The sequence below is a fragment of the Oryza glaberrima genome, chromosome 10 (genome assembly GCF_000147395.1).
Source record: "Oryza glaberrima chromosome 10, OglaRS2, whole genome shotgun sequence".
NCBI lineage: Eukaryota > Viridiplantae > Streptophyta > Magnoliopsida > Poales > Poaceae > Oryza > Oryza glaberrima.
Window position 1 is genome coordinate 12,779,337 of NC_068335.1, and position 7,642 is coordinate 12,786,978.

The following is a 7,642-nucleotide window of genomic DNA, read 5'->3' on the forward strand; positions in this document are numbered from 1 at the left end:
ACTGTTTGACCACTCGTCTTATTAAAAAATTTGTGCAAATATAAAAAAAGAACAAGTTGTACTTAAAGTACTTTGGATAATAAAGTAAGTAAAAAAATAAATAATAATTCTAAAATTTTTTGAATAAGACGAGTAGTCAAACAGTGTAAACAAAAACTCAAAATCCTTTATATTGGACGGAGGGAGTACTTAGCAACGAAACCACTGCAAGATGTTAAATCCCAATTGTCTCCTTCTGTTGTTGGCGCCTTTTTCGATCCTAACACGAGACTTACCTAAAAATTTACGGTGTTAACGGGGTCGCTAACCACATCGATCTAGACAACTCTAAATCAAGATGGGTTTTGAAGATTAAATTGGCTAGCGGAGTCAATTTAAAGATCAAAACAGGCACCGATGCCGATTTAGATGATTTGAAGATAATCACGCGTCTCGTGGGCGAACGGAAGGTTTACGAGGAAACCTATTAAGGGATAATCGCACTCTCACGACGAAGACGAACGATTTATGATGCAAATCGACAACGATGGACGAAACTAGGGTAAAATATAAGACATGGCTGAAAAGTAAAGGTAAAAAATAATTCGATTGTGTAGGGATTGAGATATTGTGTGGTTTTGAATCGAACCGGCCTTAGCCCTTATAAAGGGGATGGTTTTGCCTTCTGTAACCTCTCCTTTATCTCCAACTCGGGACGGAAACAAATGGAAACTCGAAAAATACCTTCGCAAGCAAGAAAACTCGAGGCCCAATAAACATAGGCTTGGACTCTACCGATCTGACCGGCCACATGTTGCCGGTCAAACTGGCCCCACACACCGGTCATACTGGCCCAGTGAAGAAAACCCAGCACCTTCCAAAATTTTGCAATATTTCCCTATTTCGACTATAGGTGCCAAATTTTGGCGTAAGAATATGTATCCATTTTTTTTCTTCCCTCCGTCGACATTCTTAACTGTTTAATCTGTTTGACCCTGCAGATTGCTCGCTAATATAAAAAGGGACATACGGATTGGCACTAAAGGTATTGGAAATATTATAATTGACACCTACAGTGCTTTTCAGTCCTAAACACACGCCCGCGTGGATACCAATGGCAAGAACTAGCACCTTTGTGTACAACTAGGTGTCGTTTTTTAATTGGAACTGAAACCAATATTTTCTGTTAGAAAAAGGTGCCAATTCCAGCTAAAAACTGACACCTTTTATTTCTATCTCATTAGAGTTATTGATTGCGATACCCACGTTAAAACAAGCAACTATATGATGGTCAATCATAGGTGTTGGTTCCAGTTAATAAACCAACACTTTTATGCGGATTGAGCCGGTCTTATCCAATCGAGCTGAGCAAACCTCTTTTTTTCTCTACCCTTACTTTTTTTTTTCGCCCTCTCCTCTTTTTCTCCGCCCGCACACCTCTTTGTTTTCGCCCTCTTTTTTTTTCTCCTCCTCTCCCATCTCCCTCCTCCACGGCGTGGCGATAGCGGTTGCCGCTCCCTGCCCTCCCTCCTTAGCATGGCGATGGCTACGGCTGCTCCCATCCTCGACGTGGCTGCGGTGGCGGCTGCTGCTCCCTGCGTGACCTCCTCCTCGGTGTGGCAACGGCTGCTGCCGCTCCCATCCCCGACGTGGCGGCGGCGGCTGCTGCTCACCTCCCCGGTGTGGTGGCAGTTTGATTTGTGAATATTTTGTGGGAAGTTTAGAATTTGGGATGTTGATCTAGTAACCACCATATGACGATGGTTTGATTTAGAATATTGATTTTGTGGGGATTCTTGATTTTGATTTATGATTGCAAATGAGTGCACAAGATTTTCGTTCATACCAACTAACAAATGTCACAAAAATTCTAGAAATAATTAAACTTATACTCCTAATAGCATTACACGTATCTATAAAGTCTCATATTAAAATTCATTATATTTTAACCATGAAAAAAACACAAAATTCTTACAGATTTTTACATGAATTTAAATATAAGACTTTGCATATACGAGCAATACTATTAGGAATACATGTCCAATTTTTCTATAGAACTTTTCGTGACATTTGCTAGTTGTGTGCCACGAAGAATTTGTACGCGTTCCCTCGTCTCCCTGCCTAAAATCTAGCAGTGCAGAGAGTGAAGTATGTGTAAACACGACTAGATCGAATGAAGCGCCCCGCGCCCAATCATGCGGTGCGATCCGGCCGCCACAGGTTTTTCCGGCTGCCGCGGCCGTTCAGATTCAGCGGTGCGGCGGCACGCAGCGCAGGCAGCAGCACGTGAAACACGCGAGCACAGTGCGTGCATGCACATCGCGGGGCCCAACCCAACTGTACGTACGCGCTAGCTGGACCACCATCGATGTGGGTAGATGAGTACTTGCATGCATCGGTCGGATGATGGCAGTGTACAGTCGTACGCTTGGACCGCGGCACGTTTCGCCACCACGCGCGGCTACAGTCGTAGCAGGACAGCTGCAGGGCAAAGCTCCTCGCTGACTGGCCGATCGAGGCGCGGCCACTTGTCGATCGCTCCGTACGCGTGACGAGACTGTAGCGGCAAAGGCCCTGCAGTGGCCGAAGTTGGTGTCTGCGTATCATCAGGCATCAGCTCGCTAGTCAACCGATCAACCACCACTCGGTTCCGGCCCCGTCATTTCACTTATTTGGAAAATAAGCCAAACAACCTGTTTACAAACGAAAAATAGTTTGTGAATAAAACTTTTATATTTATATTTTTAGTGGTTTAAAAACAAAGGCTAAAAAGTATAATGCAATGAACCCCACCTAAAATCAACTCCAAATTTTGAAAAATCAAATTTAAATTGATAAGCATAAGTATAAGTGAAAAGATGATGTCCGATAAAAACAACCTTTATCCATCTAAGAAGAAAAATAAACTTTTGTTCGTCTCCGAGGAAAAATCAATTTTGTCTAGAAAGTTTACTTTTTTTTTTCCATTGAATTTCTTTTATGGAGGAAGCATGTTTTGCATTTCTGCAGCCTCTGGATATCACAAACGACATATAAAGAGAAATACAAAGATGGATGGATCTATCATAGTGTGAACTGTTAAGGAGTCCATTGTGAGCCTATCAAGAGAGTTTTTTTTTTTTGCCGCTAGCTAATTTTTACGGATGTTTACACTGATTGATCATGATAGAGACGGATCTGGTTAAAAGATAAGGCCTCGACAAAACTTTAATGTTAGTTTGATCTATTATGGTTAAAAGATAATACTAGCTCATGGATTGTTTTAGACACTATGAAATTATTGTGCCTATTGGTCCGCATATTACTTAGCCATGTATAATGTCTCATAGATTTTTTATAGTTACTTGCTGTAAGAAAAGTGGAGGAAAACCTTTTAAATTTTCAGCCGTTGGATTATGAGATGTTTGTATTGAGCGGAAGCTACCATCAAAATGATTTTGATGATCTTTTTCCTTCAGGAGTATCGAATGGTAAACGGTGGGCTTTCTCATATAAAAGAGATGGATGGTTTTTCTTCCTCTAAAAGACGGTTTTGTTAAAAACAGCTGGTATTCTAAGCAAAGAAAATTATAAAACCAGAGTAAGACAATGTTTTTTTAAGCAATTATTTGTTCCACAATGTTCATGTCTTACTACATGAAACGATATGATGTAGAACCATGTAAACAATAAAACTACAAACTATAAATATTGTGGACAAATAGCACAAAGCAACTTGCCAATTATTTCTTGATTTGATAATTTGTTGAGAAGGTTAAAAAAAGCCTGTTTCTATTTTGAACTACAAGAAAATCTAAGAAAAACAGTCTACTTTGAATCTGGACAACAATTAGTTCCTTTAAAGGCTTGGAATATTTGGACACAAAGGAATGGCTTCATCTTTGATCATAAGCCACCTTCTTTATCCTCTCGGAGGCAACTTTTTAAAGGATGCCTCCTTTTATTGTTTAGGTTGAATAACAGAGATAAGGATGAAGTGAAACATTGGATTATGTTGTGGCAATTCTAGATTGTAATCTCTTTTCTTTCTTTTATTAATAAATTGAAATCAATAGCGGGCCGGGGCCTCCCTTGATGTGTTTCTTTAAGAAAGAATATGTATAAAAATCGACCCTAGAACCCAAACTATTCATGTTCTCGATTGCCTTGATCTTCTCGGGATTTGCCTCTATTCCTCTGCCAGAGACGAGGAAACCGAGTAGCTTGCCCGACGGTACTCCGAACGTGCACTTCTCTGGATTGAGCATGAGGCGATATCGTCGGTGGTTGTCGAACGTTTCCCGCAGATCGCCAATCAATGAGTCGCTTGTCTTAGTCTTGACAACGATGTCGTCGACGTATGCCTCGACATTGTTGCCGAGCTGGTCGCTAAGTGCGCCCTGGATCGTGCGCTGGAAAGTATTCCCTATGGTTATCAGTCCGAATGGCATCTTAACATAGCAAAATACCCCGAATGGCGTGATGAATGCTGTCTTCTCTTCGTCCTCTTTCGCCATGCTGATTTGGTGGTAGCCAGAGTAAGCGTCGAGGAAACTCAAAAGCTCACAGCCGGCTGTTGAGTCCACCAGTTGGTCTATTCGAGGAAGAGGGAAGTGATCCTTGGGACATGCCTTGTTGAGGTCGGTGAAATCGACGCACATTCTCCATTTCCTGTTGGCCTTCCGCACCATGACTGGGTTGGCTAGCCACTCTAAATGAAGTACCTCTCTGATAAAGCCAGCTTTGAGAAGTTTGTCGAGCTCTTCTCGTATGGCTTATTTTCGGTCTGGTGCAAATCTCCGCAGTTTTTGCTTTACTGGCTTGGCATCGAATCGCACCATGAGTTTATGCTCAATCACCTCCCTGGGGACCCCCGGCATGTCGGACGGCTGCCAAGCGAACACGTCAGCATTGTCGCGGAGGAAGGTGATGAGCGCGAGTTCCTATTTCTCGCTTAGTGATGCCCCGATCTTGACGGTCTTGTCGGGGTTGGCACTAGAGAGTGGAACGATCTTGATCGCGCCGTCCGGTTTTGGCGTCTTGTTTGTCTTGCTCACTTTCTTGGGTGGCTCAGTTGTGGCGGGTGGGCTGGGCGTTTGCTCGACCATGTCGAGGCTCCGCTTGTCGCATTGTACCAAAAGTTTTGCGTTCCCTTGAATAGTGATTGTTCCCTTCGGTCCCGGCATCTTGAGCACTTAATACGCGTAGTGAGATGCGGCCATGAACTTCGCAAGTGCAGTTTTCCCGATGATGGCGTTTTACGATGTATCGAATTCAGCGACATCAAAGGTGATCTGCTCCGTTCGGAAGTTGTTTGCTTGGCTGAAAGTCACAGGCAACGTAATTTTGCCCAATGGTTTGGATGAGGACTGGGGAGTAATTCCATGGAAGGGTTGATCGGTGGGTGTCAACTCGCTTCGTGGAATTCCCATCGCGTCCAAAGCGCTGGCGAAGAGAAGGTTGATTGAGCTGCCACCGTCGATGAGAACCCGTGCGACCTTGATGTTCCGAATAGTGGGTTCGACCACGATCGGATAGCGTCCTGGGATGACGGCAGTCTTGGGATGGTCTTCTTCCGAAAATTCTATTTTATGTTCAGACCACTTCATCTTGGGTGCAGCCCCTTGCCATGTCGAACAGACTTCACGTTCCACTTTCTTGTATTCTCGCTTTGAGGAGTACGCTGTGGAGCCTCCGAAAATGTGTGAAACGTGGAGGTCAGAGTCTGGATATGCTGAGTCCGATTCCTGAGCAGCCGCCTCTGCATCCTTCTCGACCACGCGTACTCGCTTGCCTTTTTCAAATGCCATGTGCTTCTCGAGCGACTTTTTGAAAACAAGGTAGTCTTCCAAAGAATGTCTATCCGTCTTGTGTATGGGGCACCATGCTTTCTTCGCATCGCTACCTTGTGGGTCTGGGCGCTTGGGAGGGTTCGCGTATTCTGCTGCGAGAACTTCCGCTTGAGCTTTCCTTTTCCCACTTTTGCGATTTTTCTTCTTGCTTGACTCAGGTGCGTCCTTGGCTGGTTTCTTCTCTCCTCCAGTCTTCGGTTTGTCGTTCTTGTGTCTCAGTGCGTCATCCGCATGAGCGCATCGATCGACAAATTCGAATAACCTCCGAGTAGTCGTGATGCGCCTCGTTGCCAACTCCTGAGTAGTGTAGCGATCTCTGACACCGGATTTGAAAGCGCGAATTACAGAAGCATCGGTGATCTCGGGGATTGTGTTTCTGCACTCTTCGATCGCGTGGCGCTTGTAAGTTCCTTGGAAATTGGCTACGAATTTCTGCCACAGATCTGCCCACGAAGAGATCGAGTAGGGGGGAGATGCATCAGCCATGAACGTGCAGAGCCTTTCAATGCGGTTGGCAAGTAATTTGCCAACGCCTTGTCGTCCGCTCCGGCGGCGTAGAGTACCGTGGAGTAAACCTGAAGGAATTCTTCCGGGTCGGTGCTCCCATCGTATTTCTCTATTGCTCTAGGTCGGAATCTTTCAGGCCATCGGACATCCCGAAGTGAACGAACGAAAGCTCTACACCCAGCGCTGGGGGCGGTGGGTTGTCGGCGATCATACGTCCTTCGTGGATGTCTATCTGATGAAGATGACGAGGATGATGACGATGACGATGGGTCGCTTGGTTCCGGCGCACAAGTACGAGGACGTCGGCCGGGTTCTCGAGAATCCTGTCGCTGTCTCCCACTGTTGTCTCGGCGCCGATCTCCACCATCGTCGTCATTATAGCGACGTCCTCGACCAGTATCGCCCGGCGCCCGCTGTTCACGATCGTCGTGATCGTGGTTGGATGTGGCGGCTATCACGGTCTCAGTCTTCGCTCGAATGGCCTCCTCGTTCTTCGTTATTGTGACGCCGTGAAGAGACGCGATGTCGGGAACGGTTCTCGTTATCTCGTGTGCGTCGCGCCTCTCGGCAGACATTTAGGTGATCGCGGAGATCACCGGTGCCGCGAGGTGGGGGGGTGGCTCGATGAGGCGATTCCCGCTGTTTAGGGTTTTCACCATTAGCATCACCAGTTGGTGGTTGTTCCGGACGCGCTACAGCAGCGGCCTCTTCGAATGCGTTACCGAGGTTGGCCACTGATTCCCGTAGTCGTTCTATCCAACGTGCGAGATCATTGTTCAGAACGGGATTGTAGGGGATTTCCCTCAGTATTGCGTTGACGGCTCTGATGTGTTGGGCCGGAGTGGTCACTTGATTCTCCGCTTCCGCATTGGTGCGTGCTGACGTGCCGACATCGTCGATAGCCAATACCTCCTGCGGCGCGCTCGTTGTCGATGATCCATAGTCTTCGAGGAGGTGCAAGACTGATGGTTCGTGGGGATCAATGTCGATTACCCCAACAAATCGATCTGAAATTGGCGTCGCTCCTTGTTCCTTGTCTTTATCCCTGATGGGGATGTGTGGCTGCTGGACCTTAGGAGATGGCGTCTTCATGGCGCTGAGAAAGACCTTGCAGCTTGAGAGGTCGTGATTCTTTGTCTTGTGAATAGGACAATAGACATCACGAGTTGGAGAAATGCGCTGAATTCCACGCTCTTTTTTAGGCGCGAATTTCGGCACGGATGTTGAGAAAACCCAGCAGGCTTGCAAAGTGTGTTTCCTGGTTTTGTGAATAGGACACCAGGACCTTGTCGCTTCAGAAGTCATCCTCGTCGGCTCGTGGTCCT